Raw genomic sequence first — 21,974 nt, 5'->3', positions numbered from 1 at the left:
AAATACCAATAAACCCAGAAGCTCTGTTTTGTGGTAGCATCTAAATTTGGATCAGTTTTATTAATGACATTCTGCTTCAATCCATAAAGTAGTGAAAGAAAAAAAAAAGAGGAAAGAAGAAAAATTGATGACACAAATCAAGGAAAAGCAGATTTTTCAGTTTGATTAGTTGTTGGAAACGGATAACCATGTTATTAACTGAGGTTGACTGGTGATGAATATTATTTTCTTTATTTTTCTGTGATAAAAAAATTTCATTTTGTTCTGGAAAAGTTCTGAAGACACGAAATCCCCACAAAAAAGAGCTTTCTAAGATTCTGATAACATCCACCAGCATTGTTAAGGAAGGTTATTCTGAGCTATGATAGGCTCCTGGTAACTAATCCAGGGTTTGGGAGGCAGGCATTGCTGCTTTCTTATCATTCGTACATTAAAGAGAGTTTTAGAACTAATTAGAAGGAGAAGAAATGGACATTTTTCTGTCATGTTGCATATCATACTCTATTATGCTGATTTTCTCCAGCTTAGGGAACAAAATAAAGTGCCATTCGCCCTCACATTCAGTGTAGGGTGATTGCACGTTCTGTTCTTGAGTCCCTTAATCCCCTTTAGGATCTTCCCCTCAGAATAAGAACCCTAGGGACTTACTCAGCCTAGAAGGATCAGAGGAAAGCACAAGCCCAGCCTCTTCCATGAGGATCTTCCCTTTCCCTGTTCCCCTTCTGTTATTGCTGCCCCCAGCTGGCTGACCTACTGCCCTATCCACTTTGGCACCAGGCTTTCAGGTGTGAGAGAGGAAGGTGCCTCCCACCTCTCCACCAGTTGTCTGGAGGCCTGGTCTATGTGTTCTCCAGCCACATATGTGTTCCACGGTGGGCTGGCCAGGAGTGACTTAAGTCCCAGAATGACCAGGAACCCAGCTCCCTTCTAAGTCCTTAATTTACTGGGCATATGGAAGTGGTGTGAGTGATGGAGAGCATGTTATCTTTCTTTCTTGCCAGCTGGCCTCAAGTGGGCTGGGCAGTAACTCTGAACCTCTGGATTCCAGAACTTTGCCTGACAGGAGACCAAGTTCCTTCTTTGGAGAATTGACCTTCCATCATCCCAGGAGTGTGGGTGGGGTGCTTGGGCTTCCTTGGGTTCCTAAAGGGCCTTCTGGTCTAGGGGCTTACTTACAAAGTTTCCTTCTAGAGGACATAACACTGCTAGCTAGAGGTGACTCTCAGCCAATCAACATCCTACGTTATGTATGTTAAAGATAATGTGATCTCTCCATGGTGCATTACGTTTTTTAAACTGTTGGATTTTATTTGATTTAATTCAAATATCTTTAATTTTTATATAGTGTAGCCATTTGATATTGTTTATGAATTCCAAACATAGATATTGAATTATGTTTGTAAATTGGTCTGTTCCTCTGGGCATGATAGATTGTATTAACTTCATAGGTTTCATTTTTACGTATTAAATGATGATCAGGGGTTTGAATGGCCCATGTCAGTAGGACATTGAGTCTTCACCCCCTTGGTGGGCAGGGACTCAGCAAGAAAAAGACATGGCAAAGGAAGTAGTTGGAGTTTTGATGGTGGAACTTGGGGAAGTAAACACACAGGAGAAGAACACAGAGAAATAGAGATGGCTCCTTAGACATGGCAGAGGCCTGGGAAGAGAGATAACCTGAGGGTCTACAGCTGACCTTGTGGAGAGACCAGAGAAGCCAAGCCCATAAAGTAACAAGTGCCAGACAGAGAGACAAGCCTTATGCCAGTCTACATCTGAGACCAGAAGAAGCTGGGACCATGGAGTGTGAAGAAGAAGCCTGAATCCTCACAGAGACCAGCAGCCATCTTGCTCCAACATGTGGCAACAGACTTTGGTAAGGGAAGTAACTTACACTTTATGATCATGTGACTGTAAGCTTCTACCCAAAATAAACCCTCTTTGTAAATACCAACAGCTTTCTGGTACTTTGCATCAGTACCCTTTTAGTTGACTAATACATATAGGCAAAGTGGTTGATATTTTTTTGTGATTTCTCCCCATTGCTTTGATGATTAGAAGACCCTTAGAGCTGTTTTTCACCTTTTAAAATCCATCCAGAATTTTCTTTTGTCTACAATGAAGTGGGAAGATACAAGTTTATTTTTAACCTAAAGAGCTATCCAACTTTCACAGTACCAAATTCTGAAAACTTTATCACTGGCCATTGTTTGGGCTTCTTGTTAACCTAGGAGTGTAGGAGCCATACTGGAGGTGATGCTTTCCACAGAAGTGAAGGCCACAGTGGACCAGGGCACCCTGTGACCATCCCAGAAGTGGACAAGCTTGAAGGCAGCTGTGGGAGGAAGCTCGGGTATGGTGGGCTGGTTCTGGCTAGCCGTGGTGTGGGAGCAGGAGCCCAGATCCCATGCTGGGAGGTTTTCTGTCCTCCCCGTCCTGTAAAGTGACTTGGAGCACAGGCACACCAGGATTTCCAGCAGCTGTGGGACAAGTTCCTTTAGTATGGCACCCCTGGAATTCTCAAGAACTTTAAGACAATACTAAGGATTGCCTTGTTGGCCTTAACAGGTGGCTGTGGACAACAACCAGGCTGACTTATCTTCACACCGCTCCCAGAATGACCAGGTGTCTTGCACAGGATGGAAGGTGTGTGAAGGGTCTGTAGAGACTCAATTGAAGCTGCTTTCACCCAATCTGAGTTCCTGGAGTCAGTGAGCATGGGGGTTACTGGGATTTCCAACATACTCTGCATATGTGCTGCATTCTCTTCACTGTACTTTCTGCCTTGTGCCTTGCAGTTGGTAGAAATGATTCCTAGCATTACTACCCAGAGGAAAAAAGTAATGCAAAAACAAACTTAGGTAACCTGACATTGAGACCTGATACTTCCCAAATCCAGCAAGAACAAGTGTCTGAGTTCACTGTAGGGAGTATCTAAGCAGCCAGAGTGATATACTTGGCTAACCAGGAGAGGATTAAAGAACAGCTAGCATATGCATTTCTTCATTTTTTATTAGACAATGAGGCAGATGTACTTTCCCTTTAAGGACAAGCTGGGGTGAACAAATGGAGATATTAAAAGATGATAGCTGATGGGTGGGGCAAGATGGCATCTGAGTGAATGCACTTCATAATTGCGCCCTCAGAAGAGCAACTGAGTAGGGTTGGAATCTTGCTGCAGTGGGCTGTTTTGGGAACTTGCAAGGCAGGAGGTGTTTGGAAATTGATTTGGAGAGACAGAAATCATGCTTGCTAAGGTAGAATTGTAGGTTTCTAGCACCGAGGTCGGAAGTTGTGGAGAGGTGGGACTCTTCTCCCTTAGGCATTCCCTGGACTGTCAGTAGTGTGGTGGCATTCCTAGGCCCTGTGTTCCCCAGAAGCATGGTCTCCAGATCCATGTCCCCTAAGCCACCACAGCGGACGTTGCACAGACCTACATACCCTAAGTCTACAATATCCCAGACTTCCCACTCCCAAATCCAGAGCTCCCTGCAGTAAAATAATACACTAGCCATTCAGTTTTGGACTGACTCTGTGAGTTGGAGGGTTTGGGTGGGAGGTGCAGAGGGGCAAAATGAGTGCGGGTTCATTTTCAGGTCCTGACCCCCCTTTTTTTTTTGAACTTGGAGGAGCATACCAGCTGGCTTGGGGAAAGCTGGGGAAGAAAGGAGAGGCAAATCTGCCAAGAAAGCCCTATTTACCTAAAAATGCTGGGTTAGGAAACTTGGTCTGGAAGAAGGTGGAGTCAGAAAATCAACTGCCCCTCCTGTAGCACACCCAAGGGAGATAGCTGTAAGATGTGTTTTGAAAACTTGCATTAGCATATTTGGGGTTCCTGGTGAGGTGGGGGCACTCTGTCTTTGGAAATTAAGACACATTGTTTTCTCTGGTGATTTGGTACACCAAGGACCCACTTGAATCTCCTACTGGACACCTCACACAGCTTCCCTGCTGCCCTGGGAGAGAGGGAAGTGAGAAAGGGAGAAAGGGGGAAGGTCAGACTCCTAAACATTTTATTTAAATACAGAAAGGATTCCTTGCTTGAAATTTTGGTCTTTTTTATTGGTTTATTTTCTTATTTTTTCCTTCCTCTTTATACCCCCACAGCTCTTTCCTCCTCCTCCTCCTCCTCCTCCTCTTCTTTTTCTTCATCTTCCTGTTTTTCTTCCTTGCATTTCCACCCCCGTTTCCCCCCCTTCCCTCCCTTTTTTCCTTCTCTTCTTTTTTTAATATTAGGTGTTCCAGGAAGTGATTCACATTTGCTGTGTTTCCTCATCCTCGATTTCCTCCTTTCTGTGTGTACTGATTTTGGCTACCAATGCTAACCCCTTTCCTCTACATCTTTTTATCCTCCATCATTTAGTGTCTCTCTTACATTCCACTGCTCTTAATTTAGCCCTCAATTTTCATTTCTGATACCTTTCTGTGGTTTTGTCTTTTATTCGCTCTCCATATTATTGTCTTTTCCTTTCTCTTTCCCACTTTCCTGACCACACTGGTCTTTTAATTCATACTATATTCCTCCCCATATTCAGTTTACTGTCTCATTATAGATACTCCATTTTTCTTACTGTTCTAACTCTACACAGCTTACATGAGTCTAATACCCATTGTCCTAGATCTCACATGGTTCTTCTGCTAAAATTTACTATCAATACTACTATTCTACTTTTTTCTTTTCTTACTTGTTTTGTTTTCACTTGCCCTAATATTTTACTTCAAGTGAACTTAGCCAACAGCAAGGAAATAGAATAAGAACAAAGTGGCAAAGAGAAGACTTAACACACACGCAAAAACAACTAGTTATCCCTGAGACTAGACAAAGAAGTTAATCAAGCCAGCAAGATAAAATGATGACCAGACAGCAACAAGAAACTATAAGCCAAACCAATAATCAGGAAAACATGACCCAATCCAGTGAACAAACTAAAATTAGGAAGAAGAGCAGAACATCAAGCAAGTAATTAAACCTCTCAAAACATTTAATAGGGGCCAATTTAATGAGGTGAAGTAAGAGATAAGAATATGAAGAAAACACTTGGAGAGTATGCAGGAGAAATTGCAATCATGCAAAAAAAAAAAAAAAAGACAACGCATATGATGGGAAGGAACAGCATAATCCAAGAAATCAAAAATACACTCTCAGCAAATAACAGTACATTTGAAGAGGGAGAGGAACTAGTGATGTTGAAGACAGTACATCTGAAATCAAACAGTTAGTAGAATTGATAGATAAAAAGAGAGAAAAAATTCAACAGGGACTTTGGGACCTGAATGACAATGCAAAATGTTAAAACATATGCATTATAAGCATCCCAGTAAAAGAAGAGAAGGGAAAGGGAACAGAAGGAGTGTTGGAGGAAATAATGGATAAAAACTTCCCACACCTAGTGAGGGAGATGAACATCCACATCCAAGACACAATGCACCCTAAATAGTATAAATCCCAAATGGCCTACCCAAAGACATATACTTGTCAAATTATCCAATGCTCAAGACAAAGAGAAAATTCTAAAAGCAGCAAGAGAAAAAAAAAACACACATACAAAGGAGGCTTCATAAGATTGAGTGCTGATTTCTAATCTGAAACCATGGAGGCAAGAAGGCAGTCTTACAACATAGTCAAGATACTAAATGAAAAAAAAATTTCCGAAAAAGAATACTCTTTCCAGCTAAACTAACAATCAAATATGATAGAGAGTTCAAATACTCACAGATAAACAGAAATTAATAGAGTATGCCAACAAGAATCCTGCCCTTCAAGAAATACTAAAGGAAATTCTATAGGAGGAAAGAAAAAAACAGGAGAGACAGAGTTGGAGGAGAGTGTAAGAACAACTAAAAAGACTAAAAAAAATGAATAAAATATAACAAACACAAATCCAAAGAAAAAATTGCTAATATAAATAATTCCTTGAAAGTGATAACACTGAATGTCAATGAATTAAACTCACCTGTCCAGAGTCTCAGACTGGAAAATTGGATAAGAAAGTATGATCCATCTATATGTTGTCTACATGAAAAACATCTTAGACCCAGGGATTCAAGGAGGTTGAAAATGAATGGCTGGAAAAGAATCTTACAAGCAAATAATAACCAAAAAAGGGCAGGAGTAACTATGTTAATATCAGACAAAACAGACTTTAAATGCAAAACATTTGTGAAAGACAAATATAGACACTACATATTAGTGAAAGGGATAATCATTCAAAAAGAAAAAACAGTTATAAACATTTATGCTCCTAACAAGGGTACCTCCAAATATCTGAGGCAAACACTGGAGAAACTAAGGGAAGGAATCGATGTCTCTACAATTATAGTGGGGGACTTTAATACACCACTATCAAGCTGAAAATCTGCAAGGGCCAGAGGCCCAGATTTCACACCAAGATATGGAAATTAAACAGCACACTCTTAGAAATACAGTGGGTCAAAGAGGAAATCTCAAAAGAAATTAATAACTGCCTTGAAACTAATGAAAATGCTAACACAACATACCAAAACTTATGGGATGCAGCAAAGCAGTACTGAGAGGGAAACTTATAACCATAAATTCATACATCAAAAAAGAAGAAAGAGGAAAAATTGAGGAACTAACTGCACATTTGGAGGAATTAGAAAAAAAACAACAAAGTAACCCTGCCAGAAGAAGAAAGAAAGAAATAACAAAGATAAGAGCAGAACTAAGTGAAATAGAAAATAAGAAAGCACTTGAAAAGATAAACAAAACCAAGAGATGGGTCTTTGAGAAGATCAATAAAATTGACAAACCCTTAGCTAGACTAACAAAGAAAAAAATAGAGAAGATGCAAATACACAAAATAAGAAATAACAAAGAAGATATCAACACTGGCCCCACAGAAATAAAGACTATCATAAGAGGATACTTTGAAAAACTATATTCCAACAAAGATGACAATTCAGAGGAAATGGACAAATTTCTAGAAATACATAACCAGCCTATATTGATGAAAGAAGAAATTGATGATCTCAACAAACTAATCACAAGTAAAGAGATAGAATCAGTCATTAAAAACCTCCCAACTAAGAGCCCTGGGCCAAATGGCTTCACAGGTGAATTCTACCAAACTTTCCATAAAGAACTAACACGAATCTTGCTGAAACTCTTCCAAAAATTTGAAACAGAAGAACATTGCATAACTCATACTATGATGCCAAAATTACCCTAATATGAAAGCCAAACAAAGACACCACAGGAAAGGAAAATTACAGACCAATCTCTCTAATGAACATAGATGTGGAAATCCTCAACAAAATACTTACTAATCATATTCAACAGCACCATAAATCAATTATACTCCATGACCAGGTGGAATTCATTCCTGGTGTGCAAGGATTGTTCACCATAAGAAAATACATTAATGTAAAAACCACATAAACAGATTGAAGGAAAAAAATCACATGATCATATCTATAGATGCAGAAACAGCATTTGACAAAATACAGCACTATTTCTTAATAAAAACACTGCAAAAATTGGAGTAGAGGGAAACTTTCTGAACATAATAAAAGATATATATGAAAACCTCCAGTTAACATCATTTACAATTTTGAAATCTGAAAATCTTTCCCTCTAAAATCAGGGACAAGGAAGGAACCCATTATCACCTCTTCTATTTAATATTTGTTAGAAGTACTTGGGTGAGCATTGAAGCAAGAATCAGACATAAAAGGCATTCAAATTGGAAAGGAAGAAGTCAAAATTTACTATTTGCAGATGATATGATCCTATACATAGAAAACCCTGAGAAGTCTACAACGAAACTTCTAAAACTTATATATGAGTTCAGTAATGTTGAAGGTTATAAAATCAATGTGCAAAAGTCAGTAGCATGTCTGTACACCAATAATGAAAAATGTGAGGAGGCAATCAAGAAAAAAATACCATTTACAATAGTAAATTTAAAAATCAAATACCTAGGATTAAATTGAACTAAAGATGTAAAAAATTAATACACAGAAAACTACACAACACTATTCAACGAAACCAAAGAAAACTTAAACAAGAGGAAGAATACTCCCCATTCATGGATAGGAAGGCTAAATATTCGTATGATGTCTATCCTACCAAAACTGATCTACACATTCAATACAATCCCAATAAAAATCAACACAGCATTCTTTAAGGAACTAGAAAAACTAGCTATGAAATTTATTTGGAAATGAAAGAGGCCACGAATATCCAAAGATATATTGAAAAAGAGAAATGAAATTGGAGGAATCACACTACCTGACTTCAAAACATAGTACACTAGTGAAAACAGCATGGTATTGGCACAAGGAGAGGTACACTGATCAATGGAACCAATTTGAAAATTCTGATATAGATCCTCATAGATACAGACACATGATATTCCAAAGGCCACCAAACACACTGAAAGGGAATTACCAACTCACACCTTATACAAAAACCAACTCAAGGTGAATCAAAGACCTAAATATAAGAGCCAAGACTATAAGGACCTTAGAAAGCAATGTAGGGAAACATCTACAGGACCTTGTAATAGGAAATGACTTCATGAATTTCACACCCAAAACACGAGCAGCAAAAGAACAAATAGATAAATGAGACTTCTTCAAAATTAGAGCCTTTTGAACCTCAAAAGACTTTGTCAAGAAAATGAAAAGAGAGCCTACCCAATGGGAAAAAATATTTGGTAACCATGTATATGATAGGAGACTAATATCCTTCAAATATAAAGAACTTCTATATCTCAAAAAATAAAAAGACAACCTACACATCTTAAAAAGTGGCAAGACTTAAACAGACACGTCTCCAAATAAAAAATACAAATGGCTAAAAAGCATATGAAAAATACTCAAAATCACTAGATGTTATGGAAACGCAAATCAAAATTACAATGAGATATCGTCTTACTCCCATGAGACTGGCAGCTATCAAAAACACAGAGGACTACAAGTGCTGGAGAGGATGTGGAGGAATGGGAACACTCAGCTATTGCTGGTGGAAATGCAGAAGGATCCAACCATTCTGGAGGACAGTTTGGCAGTTTCTCAAAAAACTAGCTATAGATTTGCCATATGACCCAGCAATTCCACTGCTGGGTATATACCCAGTAGAACTGAAAACAAGGACACAAACCGATATATGCACACCAATGTTCATAGCAGCATTGTTCACTATTGCCAAAAGTTGGAATCAACCCAAATGCCCACCAACAGATGAATGGATAAATAAATAAATAAAATGTGGTATATCCATACAATGGAATACTACTCAGCTTTAAGAATGAATACACTACAAACACAAGTGATAACATGGATGAATCTTGAGACCCTTATACTGAGTGAAACAACCCAAGCATTGAAGGACAAATACTACATGATCTCAATGATATGAAATAAGGAAACCAAGCTGCCTCAGAGAGCTAGAGACTGGATGATAGGTTTAAAGAATATTGGGGGGTAGAGGAAAGATGTAAGCTGACACCTACATGGGAGAAATCTATATAAGCTGAAGGTATTTGCACAAAGAAGGGGTAAAATGGGACATAGGGCTAAATTTGGGTAGGGCTTTGTGGACTTGAGGGGGGCTAGCAATGGGAGGATGGGTAATATTGCCCAAGAAATTAGGAGGACGGTGGGGGAACATAGGAACATAGGAGATTCTCAGGTATTTGGTTGAGAATACAATGCTGAGAAAACTTTTTCAAAAATATAAGGAAAGTTACCTATTTAAGATGCTCAAAGGTAATAATCTGATGCAGAACAGGCTTCTAGGGAGTGTGTGAGTGCTCATTTTGCCATAGCGGGTTATATAATTGGATAGAGACCCATATAATGAGAGCCAAGTTATACCCATTTCCTGGGGAGGACTGATGTTCTCAATTAGAGGAAATTGTATCTCTTGAGAGAAATGGTGGCACCCAATGCATTAGGGCAGTTGACCATGTCAAGCCCTCAACACTGTTGCAAGTATCTCTGTACATGGCCCTTCAAGCAGTGAAGATTGGCTGTCACTGTGGGCCCTGATGGGAGGGGGAAAGAAGTATTGAATAGATGGAACCAATATAACTGTGTGAGCAATAGAAGTGTTCCACAAGGTTTTGCAAGGATGGATATAAGACATGTTAAATTACACCAAAAATGTATAGGGGCTGATAGGCTAAAATGTAAATCATAACGTAAAACATAAGATAACTAAAAATTTAGAAAATTGTATAGTCTAAAATATAAACCACAATGTAAACAGAAATGTTACCTTGTTTGAAAGCTATTGTGTCAATATCTGTACATCAGTTTCAGTAAATATAGTATGAATATGTAAAAAAATTATTGCTGTGGAAGGGAAAAGAGTTTAATGTTGGATATGTGAGAGTACTGTATATTGTATATGTGAATTACAGTGCCCTAAAACTTTTGTGAAGGTAAGCTTAATAATTAGGAAATAAAATAAAAAAAAGGACATAGACAGTGAGGAAAAGACGGAAGAAGTTGCCTTGCCAATGTGCATACAGGGCAAAATTTATTGCAGTAGTGGAAGACAGAGCATCAAAAACAAAGCTTTGAACTTTTTAATTTTTTGATTCCCCAATTTATTGGTACGTTATTTTTTCTAAATTAATATGTATTCTATATCTAACCTTTACACTCATCACTATGTTCCTTTTTACTATTAATGGACCTGGCAATATATTTGACTTCATTTTTGAAGAAGTTTTGGATCACAGAGAAACTCAACAATGGCAGGGTAGGAATACTGGTGTGGGATGTTATGGACAGGTGATGCACGTTTGGGAGGGAGTTTTCTAGGGCATATATCCAGGGTACATAAAAATGTTTGGATATTTTCATAGTGGTTACAATTAAAAACAACTAAGGGAGTGCTGAGTTCCTAGCCAGGGGAGCTCTATCACAATCCTGAAACGAACAGCAACAATCCCCCAAGTGCAATGGCAAAGACCAAAAAAGAAGGAAGGTCCAACAATGAGCCCTTGAAACTAATAACTATGCTCTTAAGCCTGTGCACCTGAAATAAAAACAAGGCCTAGAGCTGCAGGGTGCCTAAGAGTTACCTCCTGAGAGCCTCCGTGTTGCTACAATGTGGCCAGTCTCAAAGCCAAACTCAGCACGTAAATGTGTTGTCTTCCCCCCAGTGTGGGAAATGACTCCTGGGGATGAGCCTTCCTGGCACCGAGGGATTACTACCAAGTACCAACTGATGGTGTAACTAGAAAATGACCTTGAATAAAAGGGTCAACTCAGACCAGCAGAATGTCTCAGTCTACATAGAATACCAGGAGTTAAAATGTTTTTTGACCTGAATAAAAGGGGAAAATGGAAAGGACAAATGAGTTTATATGGCTTTGAGTCTCCAAAATAGCTGAGAGCTTATTAGAGGGGTTGCCCTTACGCACACCTCAGCAGAGTCCCAGAGACAGATAAAGTAGATACAACTCCAGGTATTGGTTCTTCTGAGGGCTACAGAGACCCACAGGTTTTATGGCAATGGCAGATGGAGTTCAGTGCCATGTCAGATGGCCCTACTTTGGAGTTTGTGTTTCTGTGTGATGGAGCTGAACTCAGATGTGTTCTTTGTCCACAAGCCTCTCCTGTTGCTTTTACTGGATCTGTAGTTGGTGCTAGGGTTTAGTGTATACCCAGAGGACCTGAATCTCTGGACTGATAATCTGATAGCCAGGCCCTGAGCCCCAACAGACTTGCAACCCCTGTACTCTGGTTTATTGGACTTACCCCACTCAGATAACATGAAGGTCAAGAAGGTCAACCACCACACCAGGAAGCCAAGAGAGCCTACAACTGAAAGCAGGAGAAGTGCATCCGGCATCTATGTGGAATCTAAGCCCCCTCTTGATATATATGTGGAGTGGGCACAGCCATTCTAAGGTCCACAGGGTGGAGGAATAGAGTATGGATTAGAGTGGACTTACTGATATTCTATTCATGAACTATTGTGATTAGTAATCGAAGAAAATATGGCATTGGTGTGGAGAAAGTGCCCATGGTGGCTTCTGGGGGTAGGGAGTGGGAGGAGATGAGATGTGGGGGCGATTTTTGGGCTTGGAGTTGTCCTGGATGGTGCTGCAGGGACAGTTACCAGACATTGTATGTCCTCCCATTGCCCACTGGGTGGAATGTGGGAGTGTGCGCTATGGTGTGGACCACTGACTATGAGGTGCAGTGGTGCTCAGAGATGTATTCATCAAATGCAATGAATGTCTCATGATGATGGAGGAGATTGTTGTTATGGGTGGAGGAGTGTGGTGAGGGTGTGGGGGGTATATGGAGACCTCATATAGAGGGGGTATATGAGGACCTCATATAAAGAAAACAAAAATGAAAATTTTTATAAATTTTTTTTAAGGTTTTGCCTTTTATCACTCTAATAGGTGTTGTCTTGTATATATAGTGGCAAGGCAATCTCTTTCATTTCTTCCTCAGTGTCTTGCCTTTTTTATTTTTCATTATATCTTCAAAAAAGTTTCAGGTCACAGTAAAATCATGCACAGAATATAGGTATCTCCCATATACCCAACATCATCCCTCTTCCTCACCAATGATGTTTTTACTTGTGGATGTTACATTTGCTACAACTCATGTACAAATATTGGATAGCTACCAACCATGCTCAGTAGTACACAATATGGTTTACAAATTAGACCATACGCTTTTATAAATTTTTGTTGAAATTTATCATGGCCTGTATCCATCATTGAAAGATCATACAGAACACTTCCATTTACCCCCATTTACCCCCTCTTCCATCTATTTTCTCTCTCTCTCCCTCTCCTTGGGGCCCACATTGGCAACCAAGCTTCATTGCTTGAAGGACAAGATTCATAGATACTTGCAACAATGCTGAGGGCTTGACAAACTGGTCTATCCTCTCCCATTAGGAGCAAGCCTTGCTCTTGAGAGATACTCTCCCCTCTATTTGAGAACATCTAAGTGTCCTCTCCATTATCGGTGTACAACAATTCTTGCTCATTGTATTGCTCTACACTCACGAATATAACACACTGGGTCAGATGGTCCATGGAATTGTGGGTATGTTCGGTGTGGGAAGGTGAACACGCAGGATTGATGTGTGCGTGGTTGAAATTATAATGTTGAGAAAACACTTTTTTTGTCACTATAATCCTGATTCTGCATCTTTATTTTATTTTCACTTTTTTGGTCTTTATTCATTTTTTTAATATTACATTCAAAAAATACGAGGTCCCCATATATCCCCTAATCCCCTCACCCCACTACTCCCCCCATAGCAACATTCTCCTCCATCATCATGACACGTTCATTGCATTTGGTGAATACATGTCTGAGCATCGCTGCACCTCATGGTGAATGGTCCACATCATAGCCCACACTCTCCCATGTTCCATCCAGTGGGCCATGGGAGGACCTACAATGTCCACTAATTGTCCCTGCAGCACCACCAGGACAACTCCAAGTCCCCAAAAACGCCTCCACAGCTCATCTCTTCATCCCATTCCCCACACCCAGCAGCCACCATGGCCAATTTCTCCACATCAATGCCACATTTTCTTCGATTACTAATCACAATAGTTCATGAGTAGAATATCAGTAAGTCCACTCTAATCCATATTCTATTCCTACATCCTGTGGACCTTGGATTGGTTGTGTCCATTCCACATCTATGTCAACAGGGGGCTTAGATTCCACATGGATGCTGTATGCAATTCTCCTGCTTTCAGTTGTAGGCACTCTTGACTCCATGGTGTGGTGGTTGACCTTCTTCAACTCCATGTTCTCTGAGTGGGGTAAGTCCAATAAACCAGTGTAGGAGCTGAAGTCTGTCGAGGCTCAGGGCCTGGCTATCATATGGTCAGTCCAGAGATTCAGATCCCCTGGGTATATATTAATCCCCATCACCAACTACAATTCTGGTAAAGTAACAGGAAAGACATGTGAAAAGTGATCACATCTGAGTCCAGCCCCATCACACAGAAACACAAACTCCAAAGAAGGGCCAACTGACATGGCACTGAACTCCATCTGCCATGACCATAAAACCTGTGGGTCTCTGTAGCCCTCAGAAGAACAAATACCTGGGGTTCTATCTACTTTATCTCTCTCTAAGACTCTGCTGAGTTGTGCATAAGGGCAACCCCTCTGATAAACTCCCAGCTCCTTTTTGGACTCATAGCCATATAAACTCACTTGCCCTTTCCATTTGCCCCTTGATTTAGGTCAAAAAGCATTTTTAACTCCTGTTATTATATGTAGACAGAGATATTCTGCTGGTCTGAGTTGAACCTTTTATTCAAGGTCATTTTCTAGTTACATCATCAGCTGGTACTTGGTATTAATCCCTCGGCACCAGGGAGGCTTATCCCTGGGATTCATGTCCCATGCTGGGGGGAAGGCAACAAATTTACATGCTGAATTTGGCTTCAAGACTGGCCATATTTGCGTAACACGGAGGCTCTCAGGAGGTAACTTTTAGACACATTGCTGCTCTTGCCGTTGTTCTTATTTCAGGTGCACAGGCTCACAAGCATAGTCATTAGTATCAGGGGCTCATTGTTGGACCTTCATTCTTTTTTGTCTTTGTTGTTGCACTTGGGGGATTATTGCTATTCCTTTAGGGACTGTGATAGAGCTTCCCTGGCTAGGAACTCAGCACTCCCTCAGTTGTTTTTAATTGTTTCCACTATGAAAATATCCAAACATTTTTATGTACCTTGGATATATGCCCTGTAGACCTCCCTGTCAACCATGTGTCCCCTATCAATAACATACCACACCAGTATTCCTCCCCTGCCATTGTTGAACCTCTCTGTGATCCAAAATTTCCTGAAAAGTGAAGCCCAATATATTGCCAGGTTCCCTTAATAGTAAAATGGCATATAGCGATGAGTTTAAAGGTTAGATATACAGTACATATTAATTTGGAAAAATTCAACATCCTATCTTTTCCTTTTCTTTTTTCTACTTATTAAGCTTATCTTCACAAGAGTTTTAGATCACAGTAATTCATATATACAATATACAGTACTCCCACATATCCAACAGAAAACCTTTTCCCTTCCACAGCAGTAATCTTTTAACATATTCATACCATATTTACTAAAACTGATGTACAGATATGAGACAATAGCTTTCAAATAAGGTAACATTTTTGTTTACATTGTGGTTTATTTTTTAGACTATACAATTTTCTATATTTTTAGTTATCTTATGTTTTACATTATGATTTATATTTAGCCTATCAGCCCCTATATATTTTTTGTGTAATTTTAAATGTCTTATATCCATCCTTGAGAAAACACTGTTGATGATATAATAAGGAAGGGTTACTGTTTTAGAGTATTGGATGGTGGACATCTGGCACAAGGTGCACCAGAGGCAGGCTTCTAAGGATTGTGTGAGTGCTCATTTCTTGGCTTTTTAAAACTGTGAACAGTTTGTTAGGAAACACAGTACATTTGTCTTCTCTTCATTCCCAGAATGTACTTTAGGATTTACCATACAGTATTGCTGAATAAATATTGTTGAATGACTAGGAAACCAGATGGTTGTGTGGGTTGAACAGATATTGCTAATTATGGAGGAGAAAGGAGAAGCAGTGAGACAAGAGGAAATTCACTTGTGAGTGGGTGTCTCCATTCATGACAGCCAACTCCAGAGGAGAAAAATTGGGAAATAAGATAGTTTAGTGTATTCAGAATCTTACTCCAGAAGCAACAAGAGGGAAATCAGTATGGGAAACCTTACAAGACTAGAGCCCATACCTTAATAAGGGTGACCTCCTCCTGGGAGGTAGGTGTCCACAGGGATAAGAGATGAACATGGAACTCCAAAGCTGTCACAAGGGACTAAACTGGTGCAAATTTGCATTGTGTTTTCCTTTCTTATCTCCAGAGAAATAATTATCTCAGGGAGATTGATACAAAAGAATACTTCATTAATGTGGTTCATGGGAATGGAATCCCTAATTGCTCAGATACTCTATGTGCTTCTCCTTCACTGTATCAAAGAAAACACAATTTGTCTTCTACAGACCTTATGACTCATTCCATCTCACTTCACTTCTTGGGAACAGAGTTTCCAACTTCATTCATCTGTCAAGGAAGAACCTGCATTGGTGAACTTAGACCCTGACTTGATAATTTCAGAGCGACTTACAGAATCTTCACAGGTACTGGGGGAATATATTTTTGACTCCATGGACACCTTTTATTGGTAGAAGCTTTAAGGAAATCAGCAGATTATGACCACAGAGAAAACTTAAAACACAAAGTTCTGTCTTATTAAAAAGCCTGAGTGAAAATAGCAGATAAACTAAAATAGATTTTTTTCCCCAATCTGCCTCCTCTGATCTCTTACTCTTGGGTCTTCCCTCTCTCAGAAGCATTGTTTCCTTGTTTCACTCATTCTTCTTTCTCTATACTTGTAGAAATTATCTGTTTACCTGTGTTTATTCCTTTTTTTTTCTTTTAGTCATTCAATATATGTGGCTCTGGAATTCTGGTGAAGTGGATCAGAAATTACCGACTCATCCTGGGGAGGTTAGTAAAGGCATCACAAGGGAGATTTTAATTGCAATAAGGCTTGAAGGAGGATTTAGAGTAATTTCAGAAGGAGAAAAGGCTAGAAGTACATGAAGAAGAGATGACATGGACACAAATATGGAGTCAATAATTATATGGTGTGGTGAGGTTTTAAAAATAGTTCTTTTTAAAAAAGAAATCAACTTTATTGATACATATTAAAAAGCATACAATTCCTGTGACATGTAAAATTTGTTGTATTTGCCTTAATGACATAATTGTGCATTTATTACTTCAGTCATTATTAGAGTATGTTCACTGAGATGTGAAGATTTTTCTTGTTTGTTTTTATAAATTCGCTATGAGATTTCTTTAGCAAAAATTATTATGGTCTTCTTTTTTTAAGATACATAGATCACACTAAATTTTACATTTTAAAATATGACATTCCCATATACCCCACTCCCTAAATTCCCCATCCTCCCACATTAACAACCTTTCATCAGTGTGGCACATTCCTTTTATTTAATGAATACATTTTGGATCATTGCTACAAAGCTTGGATTATTGTTTACATGTTAGTTTACACTCTCTTCCAGTCCATTCAGTGTGATATGGTAGGATATATAATATCCTGCATCTGTCCATGAGATATATTTCAGGACAACTCCAAGGCCCCAAAAAAGCCACCATATCACACCCTCTTCTTCCCTCTCCCTGCACTCAACAACTCCAGTGGTCACTGTCTCCATGACAGTGACACAATTTCTTCCATTGCTAGAGTCACAATAAGTCTATAGTAGAATACCACTAAGCCCACTCTAATTCTTATTTTATTCCTCTATCTTGAGGATCTTGGGATGGTGATGACCACTCCACCTCTAAATCAAGAGGGGCCTTAGATCCCACATGTTTGATGGATGGAATTCTGCTTGCAGTTGTGGATCTCTCTGTTCCCTGGTGTGGTGGTTGACCAGCATTTTGTTTGCTTTCAGATTTGGAGTTTAAAAATATAGCTGCTGTAAACGTTCATGTGTGGACTTTTGTGTGGACTCTAATTTTCATATCATATATATATATATATGATATGGTGTGTATATATATATATACCTAAAAGCAAAACTGCTGGATTGTATGGTAAGACAATGTTTAGTTTTAAAAGAAACTGTCTTCTGGATGAACCATTTTGTGTTCTCACTAGCAGTGAATGAGAGATGTATTGCTCCATATACTCAACAGCAATTGGTATTCTCAGTTTTTAGGTTTTTATCTCTTCTAATAAACATGTGGTCATATATTATTGTGTTCATAGTCTTCCAAGTCCCTAATGACAGATGATGTTTAATTTTTAAAAGAGTTTTAATGAGTTTATTTATTCATTTATTTATTTAAATTTTAAAAATTTTAAAACAGGTTTAGATTACATAAATGTTACATAAAATATAGAGGGGACCCATATGCCCCACCCCTTCACCCTCCCACTCTTTCCCATAGTAACAACAACTTTCGTTAGTATAGTACATTTGCTACAATTGATGAATGCATATAGAAACAATGCTGCTAACCATGAATTATAGTTTATATTATAGTTAAGAGCCTGTCCTGCACAATTTTAGGTAATGATAAAACATATAATGGCCTGTATCCGTCATTGCAATGTCATGCAGAACAATCCCAATGTCCTGAAAATGCCCTGATATTACACCTATTCTGCCTGCTCCCTCCTCTCAGAATCTCTGGTGGCCATGGCCTTTATATCAATGATAAACATTCTTCCATTGCTAGAATAGTAATTCTATAATATAAAAATAATGTCTACTTTAGTCCATTGTTCATTCCCCAATCTTCAGGATTTTGTGATGGTGATGCCCACTCTTTCTAATTTAGAGGGGGCTTAGATCCCTTGGGATATATGGGTGGAACTAGCTTGTTTAGAGGTGCAGACATTCTTTGCTCCTTGGGATAGGTGTTGTCCATTACCATCTCCTTCTTAGTTGTTCTACATAGGTCCAATGAACTGGAGAGTAAGTGTTGAAACTCTGCTTAGATTAAGGGTTCAACTGGCACATGAACAGACCAAAAACATAATGCTCTGGCTCATGTATTTAACAAGGATAGTGCCAACACATGGCTTTATGTAAATAACATTTAGAGAAGAGCCACATGTTGGGAATCTACAAATGAGGCTAATTCTTTTACACTGGGGAGCATAAATTCCAAAGTAAGGTCTACTGACAGGGTGCCAAATTCCTGAGATTCCCTGCACTATTTACAGTGTCCAGATATCTCTAGAACCATCAGGATCCCTACTGTTTGAGGCACTGTTTACTGTAACAGATAGTGAGAGTCTGCTGAGATGAGCATAAGCATAACCTCTGGAATGACCACCAAACTCACTTTAAAATCTCTTAATCATAAAATTTCATCTGCACTGAATATTTCCCCTTTTTGACCAAGGTCTTTTTCAGAGACATTGCTAGTTGGCATTTGGTCATAATACCTAGGTGCCAGTGAAGTTGAATTTCTTTTTATATATTGTATTTTGTATTTGTATTTTGAATTTCTTCCTAAGTTAGGATTCTGTTTATATCTTTTGCAGATTTTTAAATTCAGCTTATGCTTTCTTATTTTGTGGTGTTAATATTAATTTCTACATTTGTATACAAATCTTTTATCAGATGTGTTTTGTAAGTATTTTTCCAAATCTGCATGTTTTCTTACAACCCCTTATCAATGTCTTTCACAGAGTAGATATTTTACATTTGAATAAAAACTGACTTATAAATTTCAATCTCTCATGGATCATGCTTCCATTACTATATCTAAAAACTCTTTTCCAACCTATGGGCCCTTAGATTTTCTTCACATTTTAGTCTAGCACTTTCACAATGCATTTTACTTTAAAATGGTATGATTCATTTTGATTTAATTTTTGTGAAATGAATTCAATCAGTGCCTAAGTTCCTTTTTTATTTGGCATGAGTGCATCCTATTGTTACCATATTCTAACTAAGTTCTTGGCTATGTTGCAGAAGTGAATTTCAAGAACACGCCAGGTGAGTTAGGCCAGTAATTAATTCAGGTAGGAAGGGAAGAGAAATGGGAGAAAATAACAGAGCAGGGCCCCAGCAGGTAGTGAGGAAGGGGCTGAAAAGGGATGAAGAGGGCTAATTTACAAGCTACAATTCCCCATTATAGATTATAAGTCCCGAGGGTAACTTGCATGGCCACATGTCAGAGGAAAAATGATGAAAGTGACATGCAGAAGGCAAGACGGGTCAATAGGCAAAAAGCTAGGCAAGAGCAAGCTCAAACCTCATGGTTTGCTTTTAAACTGCTAGTTATCCACCCCTTTGCTAATGGCAGGGGAGGGGGTTTCAGCTGTTTGCTCTTTGGATTGATTACCCTGCCCATCAATTCCTTAGTGAGGACCCAGTGATAAAGTTCCCAGGGAAGATCCAGGCTTTTCCATATTCTCAGGAAGGAGGCTTTGTTCTGGGTAGCAAATCCCAGGGTGAGATTCCTCCAGCAGCCATCATTAGGGGGTTTTGATGTCCATGTGGACTCTGTCAGGTTCTAGATCCATCTATTCCCTATCTTACTAGCCTGCTTCACTTTTGTTCCAACACCACTTCTTGAAAAGATCATACTTTCTACACTGAATTACCCTTGTCCTCTGTGAAACATCAGTGGAACACATTTGTGTGGGGTCATTTGTCCATTTCACCAAAAAGATTTTTTAAATTATTGTGTTTTTATAATAACTGTTACAACCAAATAACATGGTTCCTACTACTTTGTTCTTCTTTTCTATTTTGTCACAGGGTACAAAAACATGGTCATAATGTTTGTTGCTTAAAATAAAGTCTGAGAGAATTTATCATGGAAATTATTGCCTTGGCAAAGTGTATTCTATTATGACCAAGGGTTTCTAGCCATCACAACTACCAAGGAGAAGCAGGAACATATGTTTTCCCTATTTCCAGAAAAGGGTACTAGATCTCTATAAAATCCATAAAAATATTAACGTAATGTAATTACAATACAAACAGTACCATTTATTATATTTTTCTGATTATGGCTTGAGGCTAAATTGCATTGTATTGAATATCTCCTCAGGAAATTCATCATCCACATGGAAACAGAAAACCAAACATATGCTTTAGAATTCATCCTCCTGGGGCTCTCAGACAATACAGAGGTGCAGTCCCTCCTCTTTGGAATGTTCCTGTCCATGTACCTGGTTACATTCATTGGCAGCCTGCTCATCATCCTGGCCATCATCTTGGACTCCCATCTCCACACACCCATGTACTTCTTCCTCTCCAACCTGTCTTTTACTGATATCTGTTTCACCTCCACCACGAAACCAAAGATGCTGCTGAACATTCAGACAGGCAACAAAATCATAACTTTTGAAAACCGTCTCATCCAGATGTATTTTTTCATGCTTTGTGGACAATTAGATAACTCCTTCTTGACTGCAATGGCCTATGGCCGCTTCGTGGCCATCTGTCACCCACTGCACTACACAGTCATCATGAACCCCTGGCTCTGTGGCCTCCTACTGCTGGTATCCTGGTTATTGAGTGTTTTGGACTCTCTTTTGCATAACTTAATGGTTTTACAATTGTCTTTTTGTACAGAGATGGAAATGCCCCACTTTTTCTGTGAACTTAATCAGGTAGTCAGACATGCTTATTCTGACACCTTCCTCAATGACCTTGTCATGTATTTTGCAGGTGGACTTCTGGGGGTTATACCACTCACTGAGATCTTTTTCTCTTACTATAAAATTATATCCTCAATTTTGAGAATCTCAACAGCTCGTGGTAAATATAAAGCATTTTCTAATTGTGGATCTCACCTCTCAGTAGTGACCTTGTTTTATGGTAGGTATTGGAGTGTATCTTAGCTCTGCTGCTACCAAAAACTCAAAGGCAAATGCAATAGCCTCAGTGATGTACACAGTGATTACTCCCATGTTGAACCCCTTTATTTACATTCTTAGAAACAAGGACATAAAGCAGGCCTTTAAAAAGCTGGGAAACATTCTGTCTATAAAAGGATACTTTGTCTCAAGTTTACAAAAGTGCTCATGATTAACAGAGATCAAACACTAGAAGATTCTTTTTTTGAAAATGAAATATTTTGTTGTCTTTTTTTGAAGATACATAGATAATGCAAAATGTAACATTAAAAATATGAGGTTCCCGTATATACCACTCCCCACCCCACCCCTACTCCTCTCACACCAACAACTTATGGTTGTGTGGATTATCATTTGCATTGTAGTTTGCAACTCCCCACTGTCCATTCAATGGCTTATGGCATGATATGTAATGTCCTTCATCTACCCATACTATATCATTCAGGACAACTTCAAGTCCTAAAAATGCCTCCATATCACACATCTTCCCTCTCCCAGCACTCAGCAACTCCCACAGCCACTGTCTC

At 38.9% G+C, this 21,974-nt stretch overlaps 1 pseudogene; it reads left to right on the top strand.

The window, feature by feature from the left end:
* Positions 1–20,652: 20,652 nt before the first annotated feature.
* Positions 20,653–21,544, top strand: LOC139437376 (olfactory receptor 7C1-like; annotated as a pseudogene).
* The last annotated feature ends 430 nt before the right edge of the window (positions 21,545–21,974 follow it).

The sequence above is a fragment of the Dasypus novemcinctus genome, chromosome 22 (assembly GCF_030445035.2).
Source record: "Dasypus novemcinctus isolate mDasNov1 chromosome 22, mDasNov1.1.hap2, whole genome shotgun sequence".
Classification (NCBI taxonomy): Eukaryota; Metazoa; Chordata; class Mammalia; order Cingulata; family Dasypodidae; genus Dasypus; species Dasypus novemcinctus.
This window is presented reverse-complemented; position numbering and strand designations above follow the sequence as displayed.